The sequence below is a fragment of the Dioscorea cayenensis genome, chromosome 5, assembly GCF_009730915.1.
Source record: "Dioscorea cayenensis subsp. rotundata cultivar TDr96_F1 chromosome 5, TDr96_F1_v2_PseudoChromosome.rev07_lg8_w22 25.fasta, whole genome shotgun sequence".
Classification (NCBI taxonomy): domain Eukaryota; kingdom Viridiplantae; phylum Streptophyta; class Magnoliopsida; order Dioscoreales; family Dioscoreaceae; genus Dioscorea; species Dioscorea cayenensis.
Window position 1 is genome coordinate 9,714,795 of NC_052475.1, and position 16,681 is coordinate 9,731,475.

At 44.0% G+C, this 16,681-nt stretch overlaps 2 non-coding genes across 2 annotated transcripts; both read left to right on the forward strand.

Annotated features, from left to right (window-relative positions):
• Positions 1-13,558: 13,558 nt before the first annotated feature.
• Positions 13,559-13,665, forward strand: LOC120262562. Its single transcript, XR_005536829.1, has one exon. It is a non-coding gene; the product is annotated as a small nucleolar RNA R71 (small nucleolar RNA).
• A 2,573-nt stretch (positions 13,666-16,238) lies between these two features.
• LOC120262540 lies at positions 16,239-16,345 on the forward strand. Its single transcript, XR_005536809.1, has one exon. It is a non-coding gene; the product is annotated as a small nucleolar RNA R71 (small nucleolar RNA).
• The last annotated feature ends 336 nt before the right edge of the window (positions 16,346-16,681 follow it).

The window sequence follows — 16,681 nt, forward strand, 5'->3', positions numbered from 1 at the left end:
AGAACTAAACCCCTAGTGGGTACTTGGGTATTTGTGAACCCTAGAATGTATTCGTTTTATTGAATCTCTTTATTATGCTTTCAATTAATTGATGTTTATTGTGAGTTCTAATTTTGTAGGCTTGATTGTTTGAATACTCCCCTAGAGTGACACTAGGGTTGAGAATTCTTGTTGGTAACTCTTGTGAGTGAGTGACACAACACAAGAGTTAGACAAAGCTAGATTGAAGAGGGTTGAGAGGGTGAGTCAAGAGGTAAAGGAGCGTCCCCTTTCTCCTCCGGTGTGATCTATCCTACCTCCACGTTCCAAGAGTTCTTTGCAGCCATAGTAGAGTGAATGGGATAAGGGATGACCTTCCGCTAGGGCTTAGTTGTGAGTGCAACGGAGTGAAGCATTGAAGTGATTTTAGCATCTAGGGCTTAATTGTGGTTAGGGACCTTCCACCTGGACGAAAGGGTTAGGTCTATACATAGGAATAGGGTTTATCACTTTGAATCCCTAGAACTCATTGTAATTCTATACGAGTGCGAGGTTGAGTGGTTATTCAATTTATTCTCCGGAACATGCATAGAGTTAGGCATGGTTGACCTTAGATTTGGGACCATGTATTAAAGGATCTCCATGACTCATTAATGCATTAGTTAGAAAGCATAATAGGGGATTTTTGCACTTGAAACAATTGTCCTAGGTGGAACAATATTCAGGTACCCCATTTTTCGTTGATTGCCTTCCCTATCTTTAACTTGCGCCTCCTTTATCTTTTCTTATTTTGGTTTGCATTGAGTTTGTTTTCACATCACTTTCAACATATTTTTATTCTAGTTAAATAGCAATCCTGGTGGTTATAAGCACTATTCCCTGTGGATTCATCTACCCTCTCACCGGGGTATTATTTCTTCGACACCCGTGCACTTGCGGTTTACACGCATATTCGGACGTGTCATTTGTCCTTTCCAAAGTGGCCGCTAAGGTGGCTTTCACACTTTCAAGGTGGTAGCTCTTTCTACCGGAGTGGTAGCTTTCACTCATCCTATGTGATAGCTCTTTCTCTCAGTAGGGCATAACTAGTACCAACATGCACAAATAAACATTAAAATTATCTTGTTCTTTCTTCCCATTTCACCATTTTTTTCAAATAACAAAAGAAACAAAAATAACTAGTCCCTTTAACATTGAACATGAGTTTCCAAAGGAGTTTAAAGAGTGAGTAGTTCAACAAGTGTCAATTGGACAAAAATTCCTACAAATTCAAGAATACAATCATTGCAACTAAGGTGAACCGCCATTGGCTATGTGAGCATGTATGTCAATCAAAATTAATATAAAAGTGATGTGTGCACTATGAAACTACCCCCATACTTAAGTTGTACATTGTCCCCAATGTACACATGCAAGCTCACTCATAATGTATATCCATTAAGAACAAATGTGGGAGAAGCAATCAAAACAATACTCCCCTGACTCATAGAGTTGCATTTGATGGAGCTAAATCCTTGTGAGTGGTGTTCCAATTGGTTGTGAAGCACACACAGCCAAGTGCTGAAGCACCATTGGCCATGCCTATGACAAAGTCTCAATTCCCATGATGACAAGACCATCTGCATGCATACATGAGGGGGTTTAGTGAAGCTCAATAAAACAAAAACAACTCGAGTATATAAAAGATAAAGCAATAAATACAACTCGAGGCAACAAAATGAAAATAAACTCAGAAGGAAAGTCCTTTTTGAGTATACAAATCCAAAATGGAATGCAAAAAGTAATAAAAAGTAATAGATATTAAAAATAGAATCAAGTGTTAGTGTCGCACTTTGGCACCACTACTGCTGCTGGGTATAGTGGTGGGGATGCAGGAGGGGCCGGAGGTCTGCTAATCAATAGCCACTGTACCATGTCGAAATGGGCCAACATCTTAATATACTGGGCAGTCTGTATAGCCCGGAGCTCCGCGATCTCGGTCTAAATCTCACCCACAGCACTCTCGAGCTTCCCAATATGATCATGAGCTCGAGGAGGTGTAAAAATAGGTACTAATTGCTAGGATGTCTCCTGTGCTGCAAGGGGTGCTCTGGTCCTTGTCTGTGCAAACTGAGGCTCGGGAATCTGTTAGGGACCCTTCGCAGCATCCCTTCCGCTTCTAGAGGTCTATGGGGTGGATGCAGCTATAATATATGTCCCAGGCCCACATCGGTGTACCAACCCCATCATTCGGATCGTCTCAAAGCCCAGAGGAGCAGGCACGACTGTCTTCTCAGCACCACGTATAGCGTCCATCAAGCTAACCCCAAGATGAGTCTGGTGATGTAAGGACCAGCAAATAATTATCCCATTCTCACAAACTGGCCCTGGTACCTTAAAACAACTACCACTATGTGCCCCAAATGAATCGGCACATTGCGGACCATGGAGTATAGATAAAGTAAGTCCTGCCTATTCAAAACAGCTGTATTGTAACCTCAACCTGACACAGACCTGCTGAGGACTGAGTGCAGATACCTGTAGCTCGACCGGGATAGGCTGATGGCCGTAGACACTCCCAGTTCATACTATCCACATCCACACAAAACTCTGTACGCTTGATGCAGAGACACTGCACCTAGGAAATCCATCAGCAGACTTCTATACTCCTCTGTACCTATATACGTGCCGTCGTACTGGGCCATATGAACTGAGAACTCGGTGACACTCATGCAGAATGGATGTCTGATTGCTCGAAACTTTATACAATCCATGGTGTCAACTCTCCCATACAGATGATCAAACTTGAAAGACGCCAACACCTCTAGTGTCACTGCGGGGAAAGCTGGCTCACGGATCGTCAATAACCTCCTCCAGCTCCCCACTGCTAGCATCTCATCAATCTCATCAGCTAGCTCATCATCCCCAAAATATCGCTTAGCACCCGCAAATCTACAAAGCGAGTCTGAACAAAACCGAGTGCTGATAATCTCTCAAATCGGGCCTAATGCTCGGGATTCGAGAATTCTATGTGTATTGGCTAAGGCGGGGTATCTCGGAGACGCTTAACTTCATGCATCCTAGATCGAGGTTCCATATCTATAAAATTGGACGAGAAAACTATCAACAAAGCTCAGAAAAAACATCCTGCAGAATTCTACATGGGCCTGTGGAAATTATCCATCCCCGTACGGATCTGTTGGGCATGAAAACCGCACGGTTGTACAATAATTCTCCAAAAATACAACTCAAAACAACTGTTAAACACTGTCTAGACATGCATAAACCATTATAAAGTGAAAATACATGCAACTCAAGACTTTTAATCCGCTAAAAACAAGAATTGGCGAATAAAAGAGGATAAAAAGGTTTACCGATGAAATAGATGTGAATACTTCAAAAATCGGCGCGGAATGTGAAGAAAAATCCTCCAAAAACAACGGTGAGGGGCCGGGAAGTTGATCAGGAGTGGTTTCCGAGTGATTGGAGATGTGGATGAAAAGAGTTCACAAAAATTTTAAAGAAAAACTCGCATCTCTTGGAATTCTGCTCATCCACACGGGCGTGCAAAAATTGCCCACGCCCGTGCGCCTCCTAAAGAAAGCATCACAGGGGCAGGTGCATGCCCATGTGCGCTCTCTAGAGAACCCTCACTACCTCTGAACGCAACCACAGGGGCATGCGGAAAATACCCACGCCAGTGCGCCCTACCAACAGGGCCAACCGCACGCCCATGTGGCTTCTCTGTCCAACCAAGAAAAATCGCTAAGTGTTCCGCACACCCGTGCGGAAATTTTGCACAGGCTTGGACATTAACAGGCCCAACTCACAGGGGCAGGCACACGCCCCTGTGTCTTCTTTGGATGGAGAGAGCTCTTCTATAAAGATCCGTACGGGTGTGCGAAAAATACCCACGCCCATGAGTTTGTCACAGGTTCGCCCACAGGGGCGAGTAAAAGACCCTGTGTGCTCTGGGGATAATTTGCTATGTCTCTGCAGGAAAATACATGCCCGTGTGAAAATTACCCACAGGCGTGTTAAAGTCACTACGTCGCTCACAGGAGCGAGTCTACGCCCCTGTGCCGTCTATGGATGAGCTATGAATGAAAACGTACGCCCGTGCAGAAATTCCACACGGGCGTGTGTTTTCTCTTGACACTTAGAAAACTTTGCAGGCTCTGTAGACAATTCTTGAACACAGATATACACTCAGAGCCTGCTTAAAAATACAATTTTGACCAGAGAAAACACAAAAAACATGCTCAAACGACCAAGATTCTTCGCCACACACGATTAGGCACATGATAACAACATAGTATCCACAAGAAAATCACAGCAAAAGCATCTAAGGATCAAGACACCAACACTTAAAGCATTATTTATGTAAATACTAACTAAAAACTTGAAGAACATTAAAAACTTTGGTTGCCTCCGAAGAAGTGCTTGTTTTACGTCACTAAGCTTGACATACCTTGTCTTACCTCACGGGGGTTCACAAATGAAGGTTTCCCTCTTACCCATGACTTGAAAGCATGTTGAGCAAAGTCTCTTGAAGGTAGAGGGTGAATTATCGGGCTTGAGACCACCTAGCAATGGTGCATTCAATTTATTCGGTTCACGCGCCTCTACAACACAGCTTTTGAGTGTTTCCGGTGGCGTCTCCTCACCCTCTTCATCTTCTGAAGCATCTTCTTCAGGATCACTAGTGTCCAGGAATTGGGCTTGTCAGTGTCCAGGAATCGAGTTTGTCCGAAGCGGAGTCTCGATAAGCGCTAATAACGGGCCTGATGTTCGGGAATCGCAAATCGCATGCCCTCGGGCTCAGAGGATGACTCACGTGGCATCTTATCAGCTTGCTTCTTTGTCCTAGGTGCCATGATCTGCCAAATTTAAACAAAATTAGTCAAACAATGTTAATAAAACAATACTGCAGAAATCCGCATGGTCGTGTGGAATTTCTGCACGCACGTGTGGATTCACGGGGCGTGAGAACCGCACGGCCAGGCATCAACAATCCAAAAATATAACTCAATAATATTTCTAACTTCGCTCTAAACATAAATCATTGTTCTAATTAAAGAAACGAAGCATTATTAACCAGATTAATCAAAAGAGATCATGAATTGATGAAGAAGATGAAGAAAATGAATTTACCGATGAGGAGAAGTGAGAAAATAAAGAGCCGGCCGGAAAACTTGCTAAAATCCCACCAAACTGGTGCAATGGACTCGGAGAATGTTGTGAGAGTGTTTTCAAAGTGAAAAGGAGTCGTGAAGAAGGAGAGAAATCATCCCCTTTTTAAGCAGAACTCGTGACTTTTGGCATTCTGTGCATCCACATGGGCGTGTGGAAATTCCCCACCCCCGTGCGCCTCACTTCAAAAGCTCCACAAGGGCATATGCACGCCCCCGTGCGCTCTTGGAAAAAACTCTCACTAACTTAGAACGATCTCCCACAGGCGTGCGGAAATTATCCACGCCCGTGCGCCAGACCCACAGGGGTTGATGCACGCCCCTGTGGCTTCCCTGGACATCCAAGAAAGATATCAAGTCTTCCACAAGCCCATGCGGAAATTCCCCATGGGCGTGGACATTGACAAGCCCAATTCACAGGGGCAGCCGCACGCCCCTGTGTTTTCTCGGGATGGAGGGAGCAACCTGCAGAGTTTCACACGGGCGTGCGGAAATTACCCACGCCCGTGTGGGGTTTACAAGGTCACCTACAGGGTCGAGTCCACACCCCTGTGTGTTCTCGGGAAAACTCTGCCCAACTCTGCAGGAAGCCACATGCCCGTGTGGAAATTACCTACGGGCGTGCGCCAGCTGCATGGTCATCCACAGGGGCAGCCGCACGCCCCTGTGTCCTCTCTGGATGAGCTCACAGTACACATCCACGGGCGTGCGGAAATTCCCCACGCCCGTGTGTTTTCTCTGGATGACTTAGAAAAACCTGCAGGCTCTGCAGAACTAGTCTGAACATGTCTACACACTCAGAGCTTGCCCTATTATGCAAAATTTACCAGATAAAAACACAAAATAGAACTCAAACGACCAAACTTCGCCAATTCACAACAAAACACACAATGAATACTTTTTTTTTAAAACCCAACATAAAATCGCAGCACAAGCACTCAAAGATTTCAACACCAACACTTAACAATTTATTAATGCAAACAAACTAAACTAAAAGGTACGAAAATAGTAAACACTTGGGTTGCCTCCCAAGAAGCACTTGTTTAACGTCACTAAGCTTGACGTATCTTTCTTACCTCACGGGGGTTCATGAATGAAGGTTGCCCTCTTGCCCATAACTTGAAAGCATGATGAGCAAAGTCTCTTGAGGGTAGAGGGTGTACTATCGAGATTCAGACCACCTAGCAATCGTTCGTCTAACTTCCTTGGCTCATGTACGTCTCCAATAGTCTTGGGGCATTTTCTGTGGCTTCTCCTAGCCCTCTTCTTTTTCCGGAGCACATTCTTCAAGATCCCCGGGGTAGATGTTTCCTCTCCATTCGAAACAAGCATCATTACTTCTTCATTACTCTCCTCTTTGTCGAACAAACTTTCATACGGATCCGGGTTGAACATTTCCTGTATATATTCATCAACAATCTCATCAATAGTGTCTAGAAAATACAAAGTGTCATCAAAATCGAGAGAATGCCGCATGGCTTCAGCAAGGCGGTAAGTGAGCTTATCGTCTCCGACTCAAAATGTAAGCTCTCCGCCGTCCATGTCAATCAATGCTTTAGAAGTCCGCAAGAACGGTCTTCCAAGTATCAAGGGTACATCCGCATCCTCATTGACATCTAGCACTACAAAGTCAACCAAAAAAATGTACTTGTCCACCTTGACAAGCACGTCTTCAATGATGCCTCTCGGATGTCGTACCGTTCGGTCCGCCAATTGTAAAGTCATCCGAGTAGGCCTAGGCTCACCCAAGCCTAGCTTTTGGAAGAAAGTATATGGCATGATGTTGATACTTGCCCTTGAATCTGCCGATGTTACACAGAATAATGAAGCTTCCTGGGTCCTTCTTCTTGTTCGGCATGTTCTTTTGCAACACCGCCGAGCATGAAGCATCAAGCACCATTAAAGCACTCTCCTCCAGTTTCCTCTTGTTGGTCAATAGGCCTTTCAGGAACTTCGCATACTTAGGCATTTGGGCCAAAGCCTCAACAAAAGGAATGTTGATGTGGAGTTGCTTGAACAAACTCAGGAACTTCTTATACTGCTCATCCCCTTGGTCATTTTTCAATCTAGAGGGATAAGGGATTCTTGGCTTGAAAGATGGGGGTGCCACCTCTTTCCCTTTGTTTGCTCCCTTCTCAACCTCTACAACCTCGGGTGCGTGTTCTTTCAGCTTCTCACTCGGAAGCCTCCCTTCAACCTCACGACCGCTTCTCAAAGCGATCGCCTTCACATGTTCTCTCGGGTTGGTTTCCGTGTTACTTGGTAAACTCCCATGTGGCCTTTCGGAGAGAGATTTCGCAATTTACCCCACTTGATTTTAAAGATTGTGCAAGGAGACGGTGTAATTGCGAAGTGTAGCCTCGACTGATTCAAACCTTGTATTTGCCGATTGAACAAATCTAGCCAAGTGCTTCTCCAAATCCGTCATTCAGGTTTCCAAACCTAAAATTCTATTTTTCCACTTGAGGGACTTGTTGTTGTTGTTGGAACCACGATGTCCCCATGGTCTTCAGTGGTCCTTGATTACTCCATAAAAAGTTGGGATGATTCTTTCATCCTGAATTGCAGGTGTTGCTGTATGGATTCCCTTGAGATCTCATTCCATTACCTACAAAGTCAACATTCTTGGTGAGCGATCCGCAAGTGCACGGAGTCGTCAAGTAATACCCCTCGTGCGAGCATGAGAGGGTCGTATTCCTTGGGCCCAAGAATCTACTCTTACTTTCTCTTTGCGTATTGTCTAGCCGAATGATTCGAAGGGTTTCTCTAATCTATTACTTGAAATAAAAGAACTACAAATAGAGTCAATGATAAGGTAGGGGTATAAAATCAGGGTAAAGAAATGGTCACGGATTCAGATTCCCTAGGGGCTACTAAAGTGCAAAGGATGCTAAGAATGCCATGCAATTGAAGGTTTGGACCTAGAGATTTCCTAAATTAGATCAACCCGATGGTCATGGCAATTAACCCCTAATCCGGTATAAGTATTGATACAGAATTTCTTCTGATCAAATCCTCATACGATTGCATTAACAAGTGGGGAAATCACTAATTAGGGTCGGAACACAACTTGGTCTAGCCCTAATGGTGGAGGGGTACGGAATAACCGATGGTCACGGCGTATTCGTACATGAATCCCTTCCAAACTTGGTGTGTCTAGTACAAGGGCAATGGTCACGCTACCAAGTACAACCTAGCAGTTGGGTTACAGAGTTCTCATGTAAGCAACACATCAAATGCACCAAGAATGAATCACAAATACACAACAATTGTAATAGACAAAATTAAATCATCCAAATGCACAAGTTCACCCCAAGGTTCACCGGCATCCGGTGACCTTGGGGTCTACTCGTCCATGCAAACAAATACAAGCAACAATTCTATGAAAACAACTACAAATCGCATAAGAAAACTCCCTCAAACAATAGAAGTAGGAAGACAAGCGAAGCTAGGTGGAAATGCTTCCACGGACGCCGCGATGGGAGCGGCTTCCCTCGTCGTCTACAAACTCCCAAAGAAGAGATCGATGAAGATCTAGCCAAAACTGAGCTTCTCCCTTTGATTTCCCTTCTCCAAAACATGTGATCTTGCCTCCTAAAGAATGGTGAAAATCGGATACAAGAACACTCCCAAAAACTCATCCCCTTGCCCTAGAAAAATCGGTTTCATTTATATCCCGTCAGTCCATGCAGGCATCCATGCGGGCGCATAGAGCCCGTGAAGCTCACAGCCAAATGCCCAGAAAACATGCCGGTGCTACAGTACTCAGCTACAGTGTTTTTGCTAAAGTATTCTCGCTACAGTAACCGAGTATTGAGAATTTCCAGCAAACCTCACGGGTACCCATGCGGGCGCATGGAGCCCGTGAAACTCACAACCAATTGCCCGCAGCAAGAACAATGACCTGCTACAATACCGCTACAGTGCCGCTACAGTGCTAGCACCCCCAAAAATGCCGTTTTTGGTGTCGAATTCATCCGATTTACATTTTTGAGCATCGTTCGACTCATTTAAGACCTGTAACACTGAAATAACCAATTTAGACATAAAACGGGCATCAATTCGTTAACATATTCACAAATGATACAAGATTAATACATATAAAATACATACATTTAGCCGTTTATCAAACATCTCCACACCTAAGCGTTTGCTTGTCCCCAAGCAAATGCACATGAAAGAATAAGGGCGGAATGATAAACGACTAAACGTATGACCTCAAGCTCAAATAGTGAAGAACCCCACAGGCACAGATGAAATGAATTCAAGGAAATGAGTTGTACAATAACTAACTCAGTAGAGATAGTCAAGATTCCTCTAGAGTGCTTTCCTCGTGAGTGTGTGTATGCTTCATCCCTCGCTCTCCCTATTCACACCACATTCAATGACTACCGGTGTTAAAAATGTTAAAGACACCCTCAATAGTAGGTCAAGAGTCCTTCGGTCCACATTCAACACTTTAGTAACTAAGTGAATGCATGATTGAGTCCGGAGAACAAATACTTCTTTCTTTCTTTCTTTCTTTATTTATTTATTTTTTTCCCGAGTCCGCCTAACGTAGACTGCACAAAATATCTTATAATCTTTCGAAGGATGCATGCTATTAGGCTAAAGAGCCCCCCAACTTACTTGATTACAATCTACATAGACGCATTCATGCTAAATTAGCGGAGGAATCTTGACATAGACTCATTTTTTCATTTTTTTCAAAATTTTTAGATAACAATTATATACATGTCTCCCTGAGCACTTTCATGCAAAACTTCACTTAGGGATAAAAACAAAAATGAAACAAAAAGAACCAAAAAGCTCTTAAAAAGACCATTGAGGGATGAATTTACCACTCTAACACTTTAAATCAAAGTAGTGGGTTAGTCGGGGCAAACAAGGTAGAAATCTTGTGTCAAAGGCTGTGAAGAAAACACTAGAAAGAAGAAACATGACTTCCTTATAGCACAAATAACACTACAACTCATTACTATCATTCATTCAAGCAAGGAGGTTCTTAACAATAAATCATAGCTATCATGGGTGACTTAAGCATGCAAATAACCCGTCCCCACACCTAGAACCGTACATTGCCCTCAATGTACAGTAATCAGCAAAACATGGTGTAAAATCCATAATAAAGAAATGAAGCATGAAAAGTAAGGTTAAAGAGGCTGCCCCAATTGGTTCATGAAAATTGTTCAGTGAAAGCACAGTCAATGGGCAAAAAAGCCAGCAAAGAGTAAAGGAGGTGGGGCAACAATCCCTGAAAAGTCCTACAAAAATAAGTAAGGCGATCACGACGCGTAATAAAATAAAGAAGAAGGAAAACATGCATAATAGTTAAAATAAAAGTAAAACAAGCCTAGTAAAAATTCAGCCTTTGCTACAGTAACTCGTGAAAAAAAATTTTTGCAAGAGTTTCTCCTAGACATGGAGCTTCCCAAAATTTACAAATGAAGGAAAAACTCGAAGAATTAAGCATACACCACATCACAACATCCAAATATGTCATACAAGCTTCAAAGATAAGATAAGAACACAACAAAAGCCAAGTTTGAGACAAAACCTTGAATTAGGGTTTGAAAGTTTGGAAGGAAGAGATCCCGTGAAAAAGATGGTAAAATTCCGATTAAATTCCAAGGTTGAGTTGGCAAGATGGAGGAGAGGGGATTAGAGAAGAAAAAACCAAGGAAAATGGTGGAGAAATGATGTAGAATTAAAGAGAAATGAGAGAAAACTTAAGAGGAGAAGATGGAGGTTGGAGTAGAGAGAGAAGGGGGAAGGACACCCCTTAAATGGGTAGCCCAGCCCATGCGCGTCCCATGCGGGCGCATGGTGCCCGCATGGGCTGGAAAATTCCAGCCTAAAAGGCTCACGGGCGCCATGGGGGCGCATGGCGCCCGTGAGCTTTTCAGCCCGCGCGCGCCCAGTGAGGCCGAGAGCCTCACGAGCACCCATGCGGGCGTATGGCGCCCGTGAGGCCCATAGCCAGCGTGCACAGGGTCCCCGCGAGAGGTCCCTTACGGCCGCAAGGATGGCAACAAGGCCCCGGATCATGCCACAAGTGTCCATACGGTCCGTATACGGCCCGTATGGACCTGGAAAATTGAAAAATTGGCATAATTCCTCTCGCAAACTCAATAAAATACGAATTACAACCTCATGGATGCCGAAATAACAATGAAACACAACTAACCAATACTAATTCAAGTCCAAAGCTACACAAGCAAGCCTAAGCATGAGTTGAGCATAACAACAAAAATATGAGAACCTCACGAGCATATGCATTAAACCACAACAAAGAGACTAAGCAACTGAAAGAAATACGAAAATTTAAGGACGACGAATTTAAAGACTTGGGTTGCCTCCCAAGAAGCGCTTGTTTAACGTCATTAGCTCGACGTACCTTTTTCTTACCTCAAGGTGGATCAAATGGTGGGGACTTACCTCCAAGCCCAAGAGAAGTGCTCCAATCGAGAGGCATGAAAAGACACGGAATTTACCCTTTCTCTGGAAGAATAGTCGATCGATCTCCCGTGGTGGTTATAGTGTGCAATTCATCCCCAATTTTTGTTTCTTGTCCCTGTTACACCAAATTTTCCTTGTGGTTGATTTCTTCTTATTACTCGGCCACGGAAATGTTCCCACATAGCCTACATGCTTTACATGTGTGGGAAGTGGGTTGTTCTCCTTGCAATCATCGCTATCCATTCCTTCCAAGAATTTATCCAAGGGGTTAATTGCCAATACCTCCTGCACACAATCAGTAATAATCATATCAGTTTCATCAGTAAAGTAGAGGGGATCGTCGTGGTCCAAGGTGTGTTTCATGGCCACGGGAAGAGTAAGAATGACTTCCTCATCCCCCACTCTCAATGTCATTTTTCCCCCTTTTACATCAATGAGGGCGCCGGCGGTGTTAAGAAACGGTCGCCCGAGGATCAATGGGACTTCAACATCATCATCGACATCAAGAATAACGAAATCCACAGGGATAATGAGCTTGTCTACTCTAACTAGCACATCCTCAACAACACCGCGGGGCTTCTTGATAGAACGATCTGCAAGTTGTATCATCATCCTTGTGGGCCTCATGTCTTCTAATCCCAATTTTAAAAACAGGTTGTAAGGCATTACATTAATGCTAGCCCCAGAGTCTGCTAAGGCTTTTTCTTGCATGCCTTCCCCAATCACACATGGAATAATGAAACTCCCGGGATCAGTCAATTTCTCAGGGAGCTTCCTCTGAATCATTGCAGAGCAGTTCCGTGGTAGTGTAACTATTTCTAATTCCTCCAATTTTCTCTTATTTGTCAGCAGGTCTTTCATAAACTTTGCATACTTGGGCATCTGAGTTAACGCTTCAACAAGAGGGATATTTATGTGCAACTGCTTGAATACATTGAGGAATTTCTTGAATTGAGCCTCGTCCTTATCTTGCCTCAGCCTAGCCGGATAGGGGATCACCGTCTTGTACTTGGGTATCCTTGGTGTTGGTAGTTGAATGGTTCCTTCATCTTGTTTTTTCTTTACCCCTTCAAGTTCACTCTCAGATGGCTTAGGGTCTTCCCGTGCGGCTACCCCATTATGTTTAGTGCTTAAGCCCTCCTCGTCTCGTGCTTCAACCTGCTTCCCGCTCCTGAGAGTGACGGCTTTCAAATGCTCCCTTGGAATATTTTCAGTGTTACTAGGTAAGCTACCCGGCGGTCGCTCCAAGTTTGCCCTAGCAAGTTGCCCCACCTGGTTTTCCAATGATTGAATGGAGGCTTGAACATTCCTCAAAACAGTGTTTACTACAGCGAATTGGTTGTTGATGTTCACAAATTTTGCCTTGGTATTGATCATAAACCTTGCTAACACATCTTCAGTGGTGAACTTCTTCTCGGGATGCTGAAGAGGTTGAGGTGGAAGTCCCTGTGGCTGCGGGGGCTGATGTTGCTGTTGTTGACCCCAAGAAAAATTTGGGTGATTCCTCCACCCCGGATTATATGTGTTTCCATAAGGATTACCCGGGCCTCTGGGAGCTTCCCCAACATAATCAACTGTCTCAATTGGGGACATCTGAGGCTATTGAAAATGGGCACTGAATAGTAGCATGCCCGGCCCCACAAGTCTCGCAAGACAAAACTGCACCAGAATTTGAGCTCGTACCCAACACAAACTGATCGAATCTCTTTGTTAGGGCCTCAACCTTGGCGGCTAGCATAGTGTTGTCATTTATCTCATAAATTCTAGCTGCCTTAGGGGTTTTTTGCCTAGTAGACCAATGACACTCATTACTTGCCATGTTTTCAATCAAGATTTCAGCATCCTCAGGGGTTTTACTACTCAATGACCCCCCTACTGCAGCATCGATGAGCTATCTGGTTGCATAATTTAGGCCATTGCAAAGCATCTGGATCCTCATCCACGAGGAAAAGCTATGATGGGGACACTTGCGTAGGAGATCCTTGAATCTCTCATGTGCCTCAAAGAGTGTCTCGGAGTCCCCTTGTCGGAATGCAGAAATCTCTTGTCTCAATCTAGTGGCTTTGCTTGGTGGGAAATACCTAGCAAGAAATTTGTCCACCATTTCCTTCCATGTGGTGATCGATCCCGGAGCCAATGAAGTGAGCCATCTATATGCTTCTCCCCTTACACTGAAAAGGAATAATCTCAATCTTATCGCATCATCGGACACTGAGTTAATCTTAAAGGTGGAACAAATTTGGAGGAAGCGAGACAAATGAGCATGCGGGTCTTCATCAGCCAACCCATCAAATTGTACGGAATTTTGGACCATCCTAATTGTTCTTGCTTTGATTTCAAAGTTATTAGCAGGAACGGTGGGAGTATGGACACTGAATTCCTAACCAGTAAACTGAGGTCTTTCATAATTAGACAAGGTGCGCCTTGGTTCTGCCATGACTGAAGGTTCACTAATCTCAACTCGTGTTCCTTGATGTTCTGAACTCTCAGCCACCTTACTCAGTCTTTGATGCAAGGTTCTCTCGATTTCGTTGACAGTTTCTACAAGATTTGCTTGATTGGCGCGTGTCATAAGATGGTGCCTTGCACAGTAATGAGAGTCAATGATTAGGAAATAAGAGGACGATAGTAAAACAAAATAAAGGCAAGTAAAAGGAAAAATATGTGCAAAAATGACTAAAAAGAAGCAGATGTACAGAATTGAAGAAATAATGGCTAAATCAATAAACTCTAAGTTTTCTGAGTATTCCTTGTGGGTCCCTGGCAACGGCGCCAAAAACTTGGTGAGCGATCCGCAAGTGCACGGAGTCATCAAGTAATACCCTTCATGCGAGCACGAGAGGGTCGTATTCCCTGGGCCCAATAATCTACTCTTACTTCCTCTTTGCGTATTGTCTAGCCGAATGATTCGAAGGGTTTCTCTAATCTATTACTTGAAATAAAAGAACTACAAATGGAGTCTATGATAAGGTAGGGGTATAAAATCAGTGGAAAGAAATGGTCATGGATGCGGATTCCCTAGGGGCTACTAAAGTTCAAAGGATGCTAAGAATGTCATGGAATTGAAAGTTTGGACCTAGAGATCTCCTAAATTAGATCAACCCGATGGTCACGGTAATTAACCCCTAATCCGGTATAAGAATTGACACAGAATTTCTTCTGATCAAATCCTCATACGATTGCATTAACAAGTGGGGAAATCCCTAATTAGGGCCGGAACACAACTTGGTCTAGCCCTAATGGTGGAGGGGTACAGAATACCCGACGGTCACGGCGTATTCGTACATGAATCCCTTCCAAACTTGGTGTGTCTAGTACAAGGGCGATGGTCACGCTACCAAGTACAACCTAGCAGTTGGTTTATAGAGTTCTCATGTAAGCAACACATCAAATGCACCAAGAATGAATCACAAATACACAACAATTGCAATAGACAAAATTAAATCATCCAAATACACAAGTTCACCCCAAGGTTCACTGGCATCCGGTGACCTTGGGGTCTACTCATCCATGCAAACAATTACAAGCAACAATTCCATGAAAACAACTACAAATGGCATAAGAAAACTCCCTTAAACAATAGAAGTAGGAAGACAAGCCAAGCAAGGTGGAAATGCTTCCACGGACGCCGCGATGGGGGCGGCTTCCCTCGTCGTCTACAAACTCTCAAAGAAGAGATCGATGAAGATCTAGCCAAAACCGAGCTTCTCCCTTTGATTTCCCTTCTCCAAAACATGTGATCTTGCCTCCTAAAGACTGGTGAAAATTGGATACAAGAACACTCCCAAAAACTCATCCCCTTGCCCTAGAAAAATTGGTTTCATTTATATCCCGTCAGTCCATGCAGGCATCCATGCGGGCACATAGAGCCCGTGAAGCTCACAGCCAAATGCCCAGAAAACATGTCGGTGCTACAGTATTCTCGCTGCAGTAACCGAGTATTCAGAATTTCCAGCAAACCTCACGGGCACCCATGCGGGCGCATGGAGCCCGTGAAACTCACAGCCAAATGCCCGCAACAAGAACAATGACCTGCTACAATACCACTACAGTGCTGCTACAATGCCGCTACAGTGCTAGGACCCCCAAAAATGCCGTTTTTGGTGTCGAATTCATCCGATTTACATTTTTGAGCATCGTTCGACTCATTTAAGACCTACAACACCGAAATAACCAATTTAGACATAAAACGGGCATCAATTCGTTAACATATTCACAAATGATACAAGATTAATACATATAAAATACATACATTTAGGCATTTATCAATTCTCAACTGAAGAAACATCACCAATGATGATTGGGCAATCGGAGGGAGCATGTCCTCCTCCACAACCGGTGCAATTTGTCATGGGCGCAACTCTATTCGAAGCTATAAGATCTAGCTTCTTACTCAAACTCTCCACTTGGGCCGCCAATGAAGTTATCGCATCAATTTCATGGAGACCGGCCATTTTTTTCTTTTCCCGAGTGTTCCATTGGTAGCTATTTAACCCCATTTCCTCAATAAATTGACGAGCCTCATCGAGGGTTTTGCTACCTAAGGTACCTCCTGCCGCCGCATCCAAGAGTTGCCTTGTACTCGGTTTCAAACCATTGTAGAAGGTTTGAACAATCATCCACTCCAGGAATCCGTGTTGCGGACACTTGCGCAGGAGTTCGTTGAACCTTTCCCATGTCTCAAATAGAGACTCCAATTCCAACTGCATAAAGGATGAGATCTCATTCCTAAGCTTTGCTGATTTTCTGGGATTGAAATAACGGCCTAGAAAAGCTTCTACCATCTCATCCCATGTTGTGATTGATGCTCTAGGTAATGAGTGTAGCCACTGCTTCACTTTCACCTTTAAGGAAAATGGAAAGGCTCTCAACTTGATGGCATCATCCGTCACACCATTTATCTTCAGCATGTTACGTACCTCGAGGAAGTTCTCTATGTGACTGTTTGGATCCTCATCGGTCAAACCGTTGAATTGTGCGGATTGCTTCAGCATATGGATGAATGCCGGCTTTAGCTCGAAATTCTGAGCTGTAATTGGGGGACGCACAATACTCTATTGTGTCCCCAACAC